General features: G+C 35.5%; 1 protein-coding gene, 1 long non-coding RNA gene and 1 pseudogene across 4 annotated transcripts in view; 1 reads left to right on the top strand and 2 right to left on the bottom strand.

The window, feature by feature from the left end:
• The window catches only part of RPS6KA5 (ribosomal protein S6 kinase A5), a 231,590-nt gene that overhangs the window by 185,683 nt on the left and 28,038 nt on the right, over positions 1-17,869 (bottom strand). The gene's annotated exons all lie outside the window — the stretch shown is intronic.
• The window catches only part of LOC119531158, a 100,439-nt gene that overhangs the window by 58,137 nt on the left and 24,433 nt on the right, over positions 1-17,869 (top strand). Inside the window, exons 1-2 of one of the 2 annotated variants that reach the window (XR_005216235.1) lie at positions 11,203-11,229; positions 15,377-15,445. This is a non-coding gene — a long non-coding RNA (uncharacterized LOC119531158). Of the gene's footprint in view, positions 1-11,093; positions 11,230-15,376; positions 15,446-17,869 lie in introns of those variants that run through there. The other variant, XR_005216236.1, reaches the window with a different exon arrangement.
• LOC119533750 lies at positions 11,091-11,237 on the bottom strand (annotated as a pseudogene).

The raw sequence follows: 17,869 nt of genomic DNA, 5'->3' as shown, positions 1-17,869 counted from the left end.
GCAAAATATATATTCTTCTCTAGTGTACATGAGTTATTCTCCATGACAGACCACATGTTCGATCACACAGGAAGTCTCAATAAATTTTAAAGTAGTGAAATCATGCCATGTATCCTCTCCAACCACAATGGAACGAAGCTAGAAATCAACAGCAGAGAGACTAGAAAACCAAGAAATATGTGGAAATTAAACAATGCACTCAACCAATGTGTCAAATAAAAACCACGAGAGATTAAGAAATCTCTTGAGGGCAATGAAAACTAAAACAAAACAACTGGAGGGTCTAGGAAAAAAGCAGACTAAACCCAAAGTGATAAGAAGGAAGGAAATAACAAAGATTAGGGCTGCCATAAGTGAAATAGAGAATAAAAAAATAATGGAAAGAATCAAGAAACCAAGAGTGGGTTCTTTGAAAATATCAATAAAATCAACAAACCTGTAGGAAGACTGACAAAAGACAAAAGAAGAGAGGACACAAATAACTAAAATCAGAAATGAAAGGCAAACATTACTACTGTCCCAACAGAAATAAAAGGATTGTAAGAGGATACTATGAACTGTACAACAACAAATTAGAAAAATTAGATGAAATGGACAAATTCCTAGAAAAATACATACTATCTTCACTGACTCAAGAGAAAATAGAAGATCTCAACAGATCAATATCAAGTAAAGAGATTGAATCAGCAATCAAAAAACTCCCAAAAAAGAAAAGTCTAGGACCAGAAGGCTTCTCTTGTGAATCCTACCAAACATTTCTACCATATAACACCAACCCTGCTCAAACTCTTCCAAAAAATGGAAGAGGAGGGAACACTTCCAAACTCATCTATCAGGCCAACAGCACCCTAACACCAAAGCCAGATAAAGATATCACAAGAAAACAATTACAAACCAATATCCCTTATGGACATTAATGCAAAAATCCTCAACAAAATGCTAGCAAACAAAATCCAGAAGCACATTAAAAAACTATACACCATGACCAAGTGGGATTTATTCCAGGTATGCTACCATATTTTGAAATAAGAAAATCAATTAATGTAATACATCACATTAACAGAACAAAGTGGGGGAAAAAAAAACCATTATCTTGACAAAGAAAAGACAAAAATCCAACTCCCTTCTTGATAAAAACACTTAGAAAACTAGGAATAGAAGGAAACATCCTCAACAGGATAAAGGGCTTTTATGGAAAATCCACAACTAACATCACCCTCAATGGTGAAAGACTGAAAGGTTTTCCTCTAAAATCAGGAAGAAGACAAGGAAGCCCACTGTCACCACTATTATTAAACATTGTACTGGAAGTTCTAGACAAAGCAATTAGGCAAGAGAGGAAGAAATTACACTTTCCCTATTTGCAGTTGACATGACCCTATATAGAGACAATCCTGAAGAGTGCACAACAAAGCTACTACAGCTGATTAACCAATTCAGTAAAGTGTCAAGTTACAAGTTCAACACCCAAAAATCAGTAGTGTTCTATACACTAGGAAAGAACACTCTAAAGAAAAAAACAAGAAAAAAAAAATCCATTTACAACAGCAAGTAAATGAATCAAATATCTAGGAATTAATATAACCAAGGATGTAATGGACTTGTTTACAGAAAACTACAACAGATTGCAAAAAGAAATCAAAGATGACCTAAATAAGTGGAAGGACATTTGTGTTCATGGACTAGAAAACTAAAAATTATTAAGATGTCAATTCTATCAAAAGTGATGTACAGATTCAATGTAATCCCAATCAAAATTTCAGGAGCCTTCTTTGCAGATTTGGTAAAGTCAATTATGAAATTTATATGGAAGGGTAAGGCAGACCATATAGCCAAAAGCATCTTGGAAAAGAAGAATGAAGTTGGAGGACTCACACATCCTGATTTTAAAATTTATTACAAAGCTACAATGGTCAAAACAGCACGGTACTGGAACCAGAACAGACAGGTTGACCAATGAATTCGAATTGACAACGCAGTAATAAACCCTCATATCTATGGCCAACTGATTTTTTTTTCAATTCAGTTTTATGGATATACACTCACACACCCTACAATCATCCACAGTGTGCAATCAGTTGTTCACAGTACCATCATATGGTTGCGCATTCATCACCACAATCAATATTTGAACACTTTCATTACTCCAAAAAAAAAAATAAGAATAAAAATACAAGTAAAGAAGAACAACCAAAACATCCCATCCCCCCTATTATTCATTTACTTTTTGTTTCCATTTTTCTACTCATCTATCCATACACTGGATAAAGGGAGTGTGAGCCATAAGGGTTTCACAATCACACAGTCACACCATGTAAGCTATGTAGCTATACAATCATCTCCAAGAATCAAGGGTACTGGGTTGCAGTTCAACAGTTTCAGGTAATTCCTTCAAGCTATTCTACATACACTAAAAACTGAAAAGGGATATCTATAAAATGCTTAAGAATAACTTCCAGAATGACCTCTCCACTCCATTTGAAATCTCTCAGCCACTGAAACTTTGTTTCATTTCTCTTCCCCCTTTTGATCTTGAAGACTTTCTCAATCTCACAATGCCAGTTCCAGTCTTATCCCCAGGAATCATGTCCCAAGTTTCCAGGGAGATTTAAACTCGTGGGAGTCATGTGCCATGTAGTGGGGAAGGAAGTGAGTTCACCTGCTGAGTTGGCTTATAGAAAGAGAGGCCACATCTGAGCAACAGAAGAGGTTCTCTGGTGGAGACTCTTAGGCTCAATTATAAATTGGCTTAGCTTCTCCTCTCCAGTAACAAGTTTCATAAGGGCAAGCCCCAAGATCGAGGGTTCAGCCTTCCAAATTGGTAGTCTCTAATGCGTGTGAAAATATCAGTAATTCCTCTGGTGGGAAATTTTAATATTTCTGCATTTTTCCCCAGCCCCTCAGGGGAGCTTTGCAAATGCATTTTTATTCTCTGCCCAAATTATTTTGGGATGTATCGGGGTTTCACACTAATCTGTACAAACCAATATGGCCAACTGATTTCTGACAAGGGTGCCAAGTCCACTCAATGAGGAAAGTACAGTCTCTTCAACAAATAGTACTGGGAAAACTGGATATCCATATGCAAATGAATGAAGGCAGACCCATACCTCATGCCACATACAAAAAGTAACTAAAAATGGATCAAAGACCTAAACATAAAAATCCAAACTATAAAATTCCTAGAAGAAATCATAGGGAAGCCTCTTCAGGACCTGTATTAGGCAATGATTTCTTAGACTTTATATCAAAACATGAGCAACAAAAGGAGACATTATTAAATGAGACTTCAACAAAATTTAGAACTTCTGTGCAAAGGACTTAATCATGAAAGTAAAAAGACAACCAACACAATGGAAGAAAATATTTGGAAGCTACATTATCTGATAAGGGTTTTCAATATACAGAATACATAAAGAAATCCTATAACTCAACAACAAAAAGACAAACAACCCAACTAAAAAATGACCAAAAGACTTGAATAGACATTTCTCCATAGAAGATATGCAAATGGCCTAAAAGCACATTAAAAGATGCACAACATCATTAGCCATTAGGGAAATGCAAATCAAAACCACAGTGAGATATCATTGCATACCTACTAGATGGCTACTATTCAAAAAACAGAAAATAAGTGTGGGAAAAGATGTGAAAAACAGGAACATTTGTTCATTGTTGGTGGGAACGTAAAATCCTGCAGCCGCTGTAGAAAAGTTTGGTGGTTCCTCAGAACATTAAGTATAGAACTATCATATGCCCCAGCAATCCCACTTCTAGGTATATACCCAAAAGAACTGAAAGAAGGGACTCGAACAGATTATTTGCATACCGATAATCATGGCAGCAATTCACAATTGCCAAAAGAGGAAACCTACCCAAGTGTCCATCAGCAAAGAATGGATTTTTTAAAAAAGTGATATATACATACATTGGAATATTATTCAGCCCTAAAAAGGAATGAAGTTCTGATACACATGACAACACTGATGAACTTTGAAGACATGATGTTGAGAACTAAGCCAGGCACAAAAAGACAAATATTGTGTATCAATGATATGAAGCAATCAGATTCAGAAAATTCATAGAATCAGAAAGTAGAATACAAGTTACCAGGGACCAGGTTGGGAGTAGGGAATGAAGAGATAATGCTTAATTGATACAGAGTTTCTGTTTGGTAAAGGATGGCGGTGATGGTAGCACAACATTGTGAATGTAATTAACACCGCTGAATAAATATTTGAAACGTGGTTAAAAAGGGAAATCTTTGATTGTATATATGTTTACTAGAACAAAAAAATTAAAAAAAAAAATCATTGGACTGTACAACAAAAACGGTGAACCATAATGTAAACTATGGACTATAGTTAATAGCATAATTTTAATGTTAAAAGTTCCTGTTTTTTTGCAAAGAAAGGAGTTTCAGTCCTGACCCTTATTCCCTATTTCTCAATAATTGGTTTTCATCATCCCCGTGCTGGCATCTTTAAGGAAATCTCAACATTATCTTATTTTCCCCTTATGCTGTGAATAAGATCATGACACTATGTTCTACTTATTTTGCCTCTGAATACTTTTCTTCTACTGTGAACTATAACAGAGAAAGTATCAAGAAAATAAAAATATCCCTAAAACCCCAACATCCTAATATCAGTTGCTCTCATTTTTAGGTTTTCCTTTCTAGTCTTTCATTGTATATGCATCCTAATTGTTAGCTGGGGCTTCCCAGTCCCTTGTAATGTAGACTAAACGGACTGGAATCCTGCAATGTCGTGGCATGCGGATGTTCAAATTTCCGCCTTACTCCCCACCCCACCCCTAAGGTTTCTATGAATTACCAGGAGAGCTGATATTCTGAGAACCATAAAATACCATCTGCTCAGAAACTGTCTCCGTTCTGCACTGCACCAATCCAGATATGAAATGCAGATCCTCCTTTGAGAGCCACAAAAGACAAAACAAAAACCAAACAGACACAAAAATCACTCCTTAGCATAACAGACTTTAAGGAAGACTTCTGGATAAAGACAAAAGAATGTTTCACATGACAGCAATGAAAAGACTCTTGAAAAGGAACTGCAAGAAGGAGCAGTCTTAATCCGTCTCCGTGTCATCCATCCTAAGAGGAGAGAAGCTTTACCTCACGTATCCCCCGACCTCACTTCACTTTTTTTATTTCTCTCCTCCTTTTCTCCTTCTCTTTTCCTATTAAGAACAAAACCAATAAATTCCTCCCCTTGGTTGCTGTCAAGCAGCTTCTTCTACTTCCTCTGACCTCCCAGCACCACTGACATCCGTACTCATGAATCTCCTCACCCCTAAGTGAGCTGTCGAGGTAATGCCCCAGTGCGGTTCCTTCTGTATAAGAAATTCTGGTGCCCACTGTTGTGACAGTACATTTTTTCTTCTCCTTACCTATTTGCTAGATCTTATGTAGTCATCACATTCTACACAGAATAGTCTACTAATTGAACCAACATACAGAATGTTTACTATGTGTATGATACTGTGCAAAGCACTGCTGAGACAGCACAACTGAAGCAGATGCCCTTCCCAGAGCCCAACTAGCTGACGGTCCCAAGAAGAGATCAAAACAGTGCAAGCACCATCCCAGGAGAACAGAGGAGAGCATCTCACCCATCTGAAGGTTTGGGGAGGTCCAGTAGCAGATGGATAGCAGAATAGGAAAAAAAGCCTGTTAAGTCAGATAGAAAAACAAATTAAAGCACCAAGATGACAGAGAACATGGCATATCTGGAAATCTACAATTAGTACAGAATGGCAGATGCATGGGAAGAGAAGGGAAAAAAGGCACACCAAAATACGAGGCAGGAAACAATTAAGGAAAGACTTTGTGTTTTATCTGAAAAAGCTTTTATTTTGTTCTGAAAGCAATGCGGAGTCAATGAAAGATTTTAAGCAGAGGATTAAGATGATCAGATCTGTGTCTTAGAAATTTCTGACACTGGCAGCAGGGTGGCAGATGCATTAGAAAAGGACTGAGAGAGATGACAGCAAAGCCAATGCACAGGTTGATGCAACAGTCAAGAAATGATTAAGTCTAAGCTATGGCACTGAAAGTAGAGAAAGAGAAGAAAAAGTAAAGTCATTAATATAAATACTATTAAGCACAAAGTAAAATTACTAAATAAAACTTTTAAATTCTGAATAGCTATAGTACAATCCTTAAACTTCACAATCATAACCACTGAGTTACTGTGAAATCATAAAGTACCGTGAGTAAAAGGAAAGTTGAAATCAACTTTCACAATGTTTTAAATGTATGCAATTGTCAAAATTCACACAACTGCATACCAAAACGAGTGAATTTTGTTGTGTGTAAATTATATCTCAATAGAAAAAAATTAGAGCTATATTGGTAAGAATCGTGAAAATATTTTTAAACACGAATATCACAAAAAAGAAATTCTCAGATTCAACAAGTATTTTCTTAATGTTTAACTTGATTATTGGTTTGTATACATATCTATTTACTTCCAAAGCTAATACTTTTTAGAAAAAAAATCACATATTTCTAAGTAGGAATATAAAGCTTCTAAGACTTATTTTTCTAAATGCATACATTTTTGATACATCTTACACTACATCATCTCAAAAACTTTGTTCTTCGTTTTTACAAAAACATATTATTTAATAGTAAATTATTTTTAGAAATTTCAAGTTTTACGTTCTTCCTTATATGATTTAATATCACAATATTTAATTCACATCTTTTCCTGTGTTTGGGAGTCTGGTGAACATGAACTTTATGTATAAAGAAAAATGAAATGTCTGTGGGATTTCCAAATGAGGATGGCCAATGAGTAGTAGTTAATTTTACTATCATCAAATTATGTAAAATTCACAATTAATATAAAACATATAGCTTTATTTAAAAGAACTGTTAATTAGAATACTTCATTTCCTGGCCATGTCAAATAGTTGAATGTAAAACATGCAAAAATGTGAAGGCAATAATTTAGAGAGCGATACAGAATATCAAAAGGAATTTAAAAGGCAGATTTTCAAGAAAAAATTCTTTTAGTTAGTTTATAAATCATTAACTACATGACAGACAGATTAAAGGCAACGAGGCCTCGAACCTGTATCCAGAGGGAGAAAGAACAGATCTGCCTTCTTTTGCTCAGAACAGCATTCCTTATTCTTATGTTAAGGTATACATTTACATAAACGTCATGCTTTAGTATTCCAACAAGCAAAAATTAGATAGCCTGTGAATGAAAAAAAATTAAACCATTACATACCATTTAAGGTTTCCTTAGGCAGCTTATTTATTTGTTTACAGTTGTACTATCTGAGTTAACGGTCCTGTGTGGACCGCAACAGTTACTGGCTGTTCCAAACGTATTACGTTGTACCAAGGTTCTTTGTGAGAAATATCCCCAACATACAGCAAAGTGAACATTCCAGCTTCCAAAGTTCTCACAAAATAACTTTGATATTTGTTGACATATTTTAAACTATACCTTTAATTTAAGGCATAAAATAGTTTTCAGTAGCCCAAAGTAATATTCTCAAGGATAAGCTTTCAATCTGATGTGGGAAAACACAGCAGCACTTTCGTTCCTCCTAAGTCATAACCTCATTTTCCACCACAACTCTGTTGTCACCTCTACACCTAATTCTACTGTGAGAGAATACTTTATCAATGCCCTTTCCTTCTTATATTTTCCAGACTACATGCTGGTTAAATAATGCCAATTTGGTTTCTATTAACACTTACATGTAGCAGCCTTGAATCAATTGTCAGTTTGCAATAATCTTTCCTTAAAACTATAAACTTTCATAGGACTACTGCTAACTTTTTTTTTTTTAAGAACAATTCTACCTTCTAAAAGTGCTAATTTTAACTCACAGTGAAGTGATATATAGCGCTATGAACATTAGGAACAAAAGAAACGAGATTCATCTTGTTTCGTTCCATCGTTCCACTCCCCACTAACTTCAAACTGTATTTTCTCCATCACAACCATGCTCCAACCCTAACTCTGTGACTTAGAAGATAAAGATCAAGAGTGTTCTGGAGAGACTTACAGGTACTGCACAGCTATAGCAGTGCGCTCTCCTCTTGACCCCTCCTTTCCTCAATTCAGTCTTGAAGTGTGCAGCCCATTCCCCCAAAACCAAGTTAAGTAATTACACTTCAGATTTTATGACAAGGGGTATCACCACAACTGTTGCCATATAAAAAGCTACAGATCTTGCCTCTAAACACAATTATAGGTCATTTATTTTTTTTTAATTTTAAAATTATTTCACTCTAAAGTTGCAAAAATAATAGATAGAACTCCCAAATACTCTGTTCCTAATCAGTTTTAACACTCTGCTACTTGTGTTTTCTCTCATTCATTTATTCATGCACATACATATTCATTCACACATATTACTTATCTTTTCTGACCTACTTCAGAGTAGTTTTCACACATCATGACGCTACCCTTGAATACGTCATTGTATATAACCTAAGAATTCTCTTAAGGAATCTCAGTACAGTTATCAAATCCAGAAATTTTAACACTGATAAAATACTTTAATCTATGAGCCCTATTCCGCTTCTGTCGATCGTCTGTCTAATATCCCTTAGAGCATTTTCTTCCTCTAGTATAGAATCCAGCATATTTGCATTGCATTTATTTTGTCATATCTTTTTAGTCTCCTTTAATTTGAAGCAGTTGTTAGTCTTTGTCTTTTATGTCTGACTTTTTTGGAATAACAGAGGCCAATGTTTATTGTTTTTTTTTTTCAAAAATAATTTTGTTTGTTTGCAGTTTCCTCATGATTAGATTCAGGTTGTGCATGCCAGCTGGAATACTACTGGGGTGATGTGTGCTTCTCAGGGTATCACAACCAGAAGCATATAATGTCAGTCTGCCCTTCACTAGTGATGTAAATCTTGATCACCTGTTCAAGATGCTGTCAATTTTCACCAGTATATAGTTTACTAATTTTCTCCTTGTAATAAGCAATCTGTGGGGAGACACTATAGGGCCATGAAAATAGCCTACTTTTCATTGCGCTACTTCCCCCTAGATTCAGCACCCACGGATGATTCCTGCCCAAATCAGGGTTTACTGTAATGGTTATAAAATGATAATTTTTCAACTCTCTTCCTTCTTCTACATTTGTCAACATTGTACTGTAGGAAAGAACCCTCACTTCTTCCCATCTATCAATCATCAGACTACATTCATGTATTCCTATTTTTTCAATGGCTTAGAATTCATTGCTGCCCTTAATTATTTTAATGCAACAATTGTACCAGATTTGGTCAATGGGAATACCTTCAAGTTGGCCTCCGTGTCATTCAGAATGCCCCTTTCTTTTTCTTTTCTTTCTTTCATGTTTTTGGAGTACTTTCTTGCTATCTCTGAGAAGCAGCCTTGATTATTTTTAATGGGAAATGGTATTAGAAACCCAGATCAGGGCCCCCACTGTGTTCATTGCTATTGGGATATCTTTGCTTTTAGGCCCTTTCACAAACAGAGCTAAGAAATATATATTGATTTCATATATATTTATATTTATATCATATTCTATGTATATTTAAATTTGCTGTACAAAGACTTATTCTGTACATGGATTTTTTTTTATTTTACACATAGGTAGTGTGTGTTTCAAAATATTGAAAGCATGCCTTGCCCCACTGGCTTGTAACATCTGATTACAATTTTCTCACGCAAAAGATTCCCTAAAGGGAAATTATGTGATCTTAAACTTGTTTATTGGTTTAAGTCATCCCAAACGAACCAAAACACATAAAACTACACTACCCAGAACAGAGAAGAATGTAATGAATCTAAGAGCAAACTCTGAATGATGAAATCCAAATATTATAATGTTAAACCAATGGAATGTGAGGGATAGCCATGACGTCCAGGTCTCTAGTTAGTATAAAAGCCTGGCCTTCCCCACCATCACTAAGTTCTCATCAAGCAACCTGTATGCTTACCTCCCAGTGTTTCTTCAAGGAACATCAGAAGTCAGTGACTATTACTGGGTGGCAGCTAAAACAGAAAAAGAGGCTGAGAAATTTGAGGATTCAGGTTTCTATAGCTTCCCTAACATCTCTTTAGTTTGTTTACCATTTACATTGTTAAGGAAATAAATGCTTAAATTTGAAAATGTTTTACTAAGTGGTTTGTGTGGTTTTTTAGTTCTGCTTCTGTATGCTACATCTCAAAGAACTAGATTTTTTGCTGTGACCTCAAGTAAAATTGAAACTAAAATTGGGAACATGTACATGTTCTTACGCTCTATGTATGCTTATGTATGATAAATTATAAGTATTTATTATATACAATATAATTTATGATGCATATACTGTTCATTTACCCATGGCCCAATCCTTGTTTTAGTCTCAGCTCTACAAATAAATATATTAAAAATTCACCACCAGTCCTCTTCCCCAGTCAACTCTCGTTTGGATGAAACTCACTGTTTATTCTCTGGGATCTTGCACATTCAAAACTTTTTCTTTTCCCTTAAACTTGAAGGCAGTTGGTTGGATATATCCTTGTTTTACACTTTCTTTCATTAAGCTTCTTTTTAAAAAATATCATTCCACTGTTACCTTGCTTTGTATGTTCCTTTTGAAAAGTCTGGTGCCAGCTAATCCTATCAATGTGTAATTTATTTGATCTTTTTTCTTGAAACTCTGAGAATTTTTTTTAACAACTAATACATCCTTTCTCTTTCATATATTTTTCAATCGTGGTAACATATATATAAAACATAAAATTTGCCATTTTTACCATTTTAAGTATACATTTCAGTAACACTAATCACTTCTACAGTGTTATGCTACCATCACCACTTCCATTACCATAACTTTTTTAACACCAAAAACAGAAACTCTTTATCCATTAATCAATAACTCCCATTCTCCTTCCTCCTGTGCCCCTGGTAACCAGTAGCCTACTTTCTGGCTCTATGATTTTGCTTTTTGTTATAAGTGGAATCATACAATATTTGTCCTTTTATGTCCGGATTACTTTATTTAGCATAATGTTTTCAAGATTCATCCCTGTTGTACCATATATCAGAATTTCACTCCCTTTTTCTTTTTTCTTTTTTAGGGGAAAGCACAAACACAGTTCCCCACTATGCTGTCAAGTTTCCCACATTTGGGGAAACTGGAGGGGTCGGCACATCCAGAGTGCAATGGATAAGCCTCGTCCTGGGAAAACCACCTTCATGTGTCTCCCCTGTAAGGTAAGTATACTTCCTTCCTTTTTAAGGCTGAGTAATATCCCATTGTATGTGTTAACCACATATTGCATATTCATTCATCTGTTAATGGACACTCCAATTGTTTACACCTGTTGGCTACTGTGAATAGTGCTGTGAAGAAAATTGCAATAAATGTATCTGAGTTCCTGCTTTCAATTCTTTGGAGTATATAACTAAGAGTAGAATTGCTAGATTACATGGTAATTTTATGTTCAACTTTTTTTTCTTTACACTTTTTTTAAAATGCAATTTTATTGAGATATATTCAAACACCATATAATCTACCCAAAGTATACAATCAATGGCTCACAGTATTATCATATAGTTGTGTATTCATCATAAACTTTATATTTTAAAATAATTTCAAACTCAGAGGACAGTTGCAAAAAGAATACCGACCCGATACAGAGAACTCCTACATGCTAACCCCCCCCCCCCCAGTTACCCAGATCCATCAGTTTTAATATTTTGCCACATTTGTTGTATCATTCTATATACCCATCGGTCAACCCATCATCTATCACTCTATTTACTGAACATTTGAGAGCAGACTGCACACATCATACTCCTTGATAACATAATACATTTCCTAAGAACAAGCTTATTCACTTGTGTGTTCACTTTAAGTACAGTTACCAAGTTCAAGAAAAATTAACATTAATATAAAGCTTACATTCGATATTCCAATTTGTTCTAATTTGTTCATATGTCCCAAAAAATGTCCTTTTTTAAAAGCCAGTTTTATGGAGATATATTCACACACCATACAGTCCATCCAAAGTGTATAAACATTGGCTCACAAGAACATTTTCACTACTACAAACAGAAAACCCCCATACTCCTTATATCCCTTATTATTAAAACTTAGCATTGGTGTGTTACCTTTGTCACAACTGATAAAAGAAAATTAAAATATTACAGTTTACTAAAGTCCATAGTTTGCACCAGGTGTATTTTTCCCCTATTGTTAACACCTTGTAATAGACATACATTTGTACTATTAACTACAGTCATCGACCACAACAGGGCTTGCTATGTTTTACAGTCCCTTGTTTTAGCCTCTAGCTTTCTTTCTAGTGATATCCACAATCCCAAACTTCCTCTTTCAAACCACAATCACACCCATAATTCAGCACTGTTAATTATACTCACAATAATGTGCTACCATCACCTCTATTCATCTGCAAATATTTACAATCAACCTAATTAAAAATTCTGCACAAATTAAGCATCAGCTCTCCATTCTCTACCTCATGCTGTCTCCTAGTAACCTGTATTCTAGATTTTAACTCCATGAGTTTGCTTATTATAATTAGATCATATTAGTGAGATGACACAATATATGTTCTTCTCTGCCTGGCTTATTTCACTCAACATAATGTCCTCAAGGTTCATCCATGTCACCTGCATCAGGACTTCCTTCCTTCTTACAGTTGAATAATATTCCACTGTATGTATTTACCACATTTTGCTTATCCATTCATCGACTGATGGATATTTGGGTTGCTTCCATCTTTGGGAAATTGTGAATAATACCTCTATAAACACCGGTCTGCAAACGTCTGTTCGTGTCCCTGCTTTCAGTTCTTCTGGGTATATACCTAATAGTGGGATTGCCAGATCAGATGGGAATTCTACACTGAGTTTCCTGAGAAACCAACAAATTGTCTTCCACAGCAGCTGCACCATTTTACATTCCAACCAGCAGTGAACATAATTTCTCCACATCCTCTCCAAAATTTGTAGTTTTCTGTTTAATAGTGGGCATCACTAACAGGTATGAAATGCTATCTCATTCTGCTTTTTACTTACATTTCCCTAATAGCTACTGATGTTGAGATGTTTTCATGTGCTTTTTGGCCATCTGTATTTCTGCTACGGAAAAATGTCTATTAAAGTTTTTCCCATTTTTCAAGTGGGTTGTCTTTTTATTGAGTTGTAGGATTTCTTTTGATATTCTGGCTATTAAGCCTTTATCAGATATGTGGTTTCTAAATATTTACTCCCATTGAGCAGGCTGCCTTTTCACTTTCTTGACAAACTCCTTGGAAGCACAGAAGTATTTAATTTTGAAGAGGCCCCCTTTATCTCTTTTTTCTTTTACTGCTTGTGCTTTGGGTGTAAAGTCTAAGAAACCATTGCCTATTACAAGAACTTGAAGATGCTTCTCTTCATTTACTTCTAGGAATTTTATAGTACTAGCTCTTTGCGCCAGTTTGGATGTATTATGTCCCCCAAAATGCCATGTTCTTTAATGCAATCTTGTGGGGGCAGACATATCAGTGTTGATTAGATTGGAATCTTTGGATTAGGTTGTTTCCATGGGGATCTCACCCATCCAACTGGGGGCAATACCTTTGATTAGATTATTTCCATGGAGGTGTGGCCCTGCCCATTCAGCATGGATCCTGATTTAATCACTGGAGTCCTATAAAAGAGCTCACAAACAGAAAGACCTCAGGGCAGCTGCGAGAGACATTTTAAAGAGCAGCTGAGAGAGACATTTTGAAGACAACCATTGAAAGCAGACTTTCACTGATCCTTTGTAAATGCTAGCCCAGAGTTTCCCCCAGAGAACCTAACAGAGGACAAAATGCCCCAAGAGCAACATTTTGAAGAATGCAGAGGAGCTGGAACACAACCTGGGATCAGCAGATGCCAGCCACGTGCCTTCCCAGCTAACAGGTTTTCCGGACGCCACTGGCCTTCTTTCAGTGAAGGTATACTCGTGTTGATGCCTTAATCTGGACACTTACATGGCCTTCAGACTGTGAATTTTTAACCAAATAGATCCCCTTTATAAAGGCCAATCCATTTCTGGTATTTTGCATAACGGCAGCAGTAGCAAACCGAAACACTCTTATATTTACATCTTTGATGAATTTTGAGTTAATTTTTTATAAGGTGTAAGATATGGGTCCTCTTTCATTATTTAGGATATGGATTTCCAGGTTCTCCCAGTACCATTTGCTGAAGAAGAGACTGTTCCGTCCCTGCTGAGTAGACTTGGCAGCCTTGTCAAAAATCAACTGACCATACTAGACCACAAAGGGCCACAAACAAACTGAATGGAAAAGATAGCACATCATCTGGAATTCTAGATTGGAGCTGGATGCTGTGACTGAATAGAACTTTGGGTTATCTACCTCAGAGAAATGATGAATGTTCAAAAGTTAAGGTGTGGCCCAACCAATGAGGTTGGAGAAAGAAACCAGAGTCAGAGAAAGCCATAGGCAGGAGCCAGAGGCTGGAAGTCAGTAGGAACCCAGAAGAAAAAGGAGAAAACTTGTCTCTGTGATGGGAAAGCCAAAGAACCCCAAGGATTGCCAGAAAATCATCACCAGCATGCTACAAAATCTGGGAGGAATCAAGCCTTCCAGCCTCCAAAACAATATGACAATAAATTGTAAGCCAAAAAAAATAAAAAGTAAAATAATTGACCATAGATTTGAGGGTCTATTTATGAACTCGCAATTTTATTCTGTTGGTCAATATATCTATCTAACAATAAAATGCTGTTTTGACCACTGTAGCTTTGTAATATGCTTTAAAGTCAGGAAGTCCCTCAAATTCACTCTTCTTTTTTCAAGATGTTTTTGGATATTCAGGACCCCTTACACATCCAAATAAATGTGATAGTTGGCTTTTCCATTCCTTCAGAGTAGGCTGCTGGAATTTTCATAGTGATTGTGTGGAATCTGTAATTCTATTTGGGTAGAATTCACATCTTAATGATACTTGTCATCGAATCCATAAACAAGAATGTTCTTCCATTTATTTAGGACTTCTTTAATTTCTTTTAGCAGTGCTTTGTAGTCTTCTGTGTACAAGTCCTTTACATCCTTGGTTAAATTTATTCCTAGATATTTGATTATTTTAGTTGCTGTTGTAAATGGAATTTTTTTTCATTTCATCCTCAGATTGCTCATTAGTGTATAGAAAAACTACTGATTTTTGCATGTTCATCTTGTATCCTGCCACTTTGCAGAACTAATTTATTAGCTCTAGTAGCTTTATGTTAGATTTTCAGGACTTTCTCAATACAGGATTTCTATATAGGATCATGTGAAAGTTTTACTTCTTCCTTTCCAATTTTGATGCCTTTTATTTCTTTTTCTTGCCTAGCTAGAATTTCCAGTACAATGTTGAATAACAGTAGTGACAATGGGCATCCCAGTCTTGTTTTGGATCTCACAGGGTAAGTTTTCAGTCTCTCACCTTTGAGTATGAAGTTAGCCATGGGTTTTTTGTATACTCCCTTTACCATGCTGAGGAAGTTTCCTTCAGTTTCCTAACTTTCGAAGTGTTTTTATCAAGAAAGGGTGCTACCCCCTTTATCTAGTGTATGGATGAATGGAGGAATGGGGATAAAAACTAAAGGACAAATGGGGTGGGATGGGAGGATGATTTGGGTGTTCTTTTTTCACTTTTATTTTTTATTCTTGTTCTGGTTCTTTCTGATGTAAGGAAAATGTTCAGAGACAGATTGTGGTGATGAACGCATAACTATGTTATCATACTGTGGACAGTGGATTGTATATCATGGATGATTGTATGGTGTGTGAATGTATTTCAATAAAACTGAATTTAATAAAAAATAAATAAAAAATAAAATAAAATAAAATAAAATAAAATAAAAAGAAAGGGTGCTAGATTTTGTCAAATGCCTTTTCTGCATCAGTCAAGATGATCACGTGGTTTCCCATTTCAATTTGTTAATGTGATGTAGTATATTAACTGATTTTCATTTGTTGAACCACCCTTGCATACCTGGGATAAAACCCACTTGATCATGGTGGATAATTCTTTTAATGTGCTGTTAGATTCGATTTGCAAATATTCTGTTGAGGATTTCTGCATCTATATTCATTAGAAAAATTGGTCTGTAATGTTTTTTTTTCTTGTACTATCTTTATCTGGCTTTGGTATTAGGGTAATGATGGCTTCATAGAATGAGTTAAGTAATATTACCTCCTCTTAAATTTTTTGGAAGAGTTTGGGCAGGACTGGTATCAACACTTCCTGAAATGACTGGTAGAATTGAACTGCTGAAGCCATTTGGTCCTGTACTTTTCTTTGTTGGGAGGTTGCTGATGACTGATTCAATCTTTTAATATGTAATTGGTCTGTTGAGGTCTTTTATTTCTTCTAGAGCCAGTGTATGTTGTTTGTGTGTTTCTAGGAACTTGTTCGTTTCATCTAAATTGTCTAATTTGTTGGCCTGTATACAGTTGTTCAAAATATCTTCTTGTGATCTTTTAATTTCTGCGCAGTCAAAATAATACCCCTCTCTCATTTCTCATTGTATTCATTTGCATCATCTCTCTTTTTCTCTTTTTTAGTCTAGCTAAAGGTTGGTCAGTTTTAATGATCCTCTCAAAGAGCCAAATTTTGGTTTTGTTAATTCTCACTTGACTTTTTTATTTCCAATTTTATTTACTTCTGCTCTAGTCTTTATTAATTTCCTTCTGCTTGCTTTGAGATTATTTTGCTGTTCTTTTTCTAGTTCTTCCAGGTGTGCCATTAGGTCTTTGATTTTAGCTTTTTCTCCTTTTCCAACATAGGTATTTATGGATATAAATTTCCCTCTCAGCACTGCTTTTATTGTATCCTACAACTTCTAATACGCATTGTTCCCCTTTTCACTTGTCTCAAGATATTTACTGATTTATCTTGCAATTTCTTCTTTGACCCACTGATTGTTTAAGACTGTATTGTTTAACCTCTATATATTTGTGAATTTTCTAGTCTGCACTTGTTATTGGCTTATAGCTTCATTCCATGATGATAAGAGAAAGTCCTCTGTATAATTACAATCTTTTTAAATTTATTGAGCATTGTTTTGTGACCCAATATGTGGTCTATCTTGGAGAATGATCCATGAGTGCTTGAGAAGAATGTATACCCTACTGTTTTGGATTGCAATGTTCTGTATACGTCTATCAGATCTAGTTCATTTATTATATTATTCAAGATCTCTGTTTAGTTATTGATCCTCTATCTAGTTGTTCTATCTATTGATGAGAGTGGTGTATTGAAGTCTCCAAATATTATTGTAGAGGCATCTATTTCTCCTTTCAATTTGGCCAGTGTTTGTGTCCCACGTGTTTTGGGGCAGCCTCGTTAGGTGCATAAATATTTATGACTGTTATTTCTTCTTGATGGACTGCTCCTTTTATTAATACATAGAGTCCTTTTGTCTCTTATAACGGTTTTGCATTTGAAGTCTATTTTGCCCAAAATTAGTATAGCTACCTCAGCTCTTTTTTGCTTATTGTTTGCATGGAACGGTCTTTTACCAACCTTTCACCTTCAACCTATTTGTGTCCATGGGTTTAAGGTGAGTCTCTTACAGACAGCATACAGATGGATCATACTTTTGTATCCATTCTGCCAATGTGTACCTTTTGATTGGGGGAGTTTAATCAATTAACATTCAATGATACTACCACATAGGCTGTACTTACCTCAACCACTTTCTCCTTTGGCTTTTATATTGCATACCTAAGTTTCATCTTTCTTTTTACCCTTTTAGTTACCCTTACTGATAATCTTCATTTCTAAAATCTCCTCCAAACCTCTCTCTCTCCTGTCTTCCTTTCAGTCTTCAGAACTCCCTGTA

The sequence above is a fragment of the Choloepus didactylus genome, chromosome 4 (genome assembly GCF_015220235.1).
Source record: "Choloepus didactylus isolate mChoDid1 chromosome 4, mChoDid1.pri, whole genome shotgun sequence".
Classification (NCBI taxonomy): Eukaryota; Metazoa; Chordata; class Mammalia; order Pilosa; family Megalonychidae; genus Choloepus; species Choloepus didactylus.
This window is presented reverse-complemented; position numbering and strand designations above follow the sequence as displayed.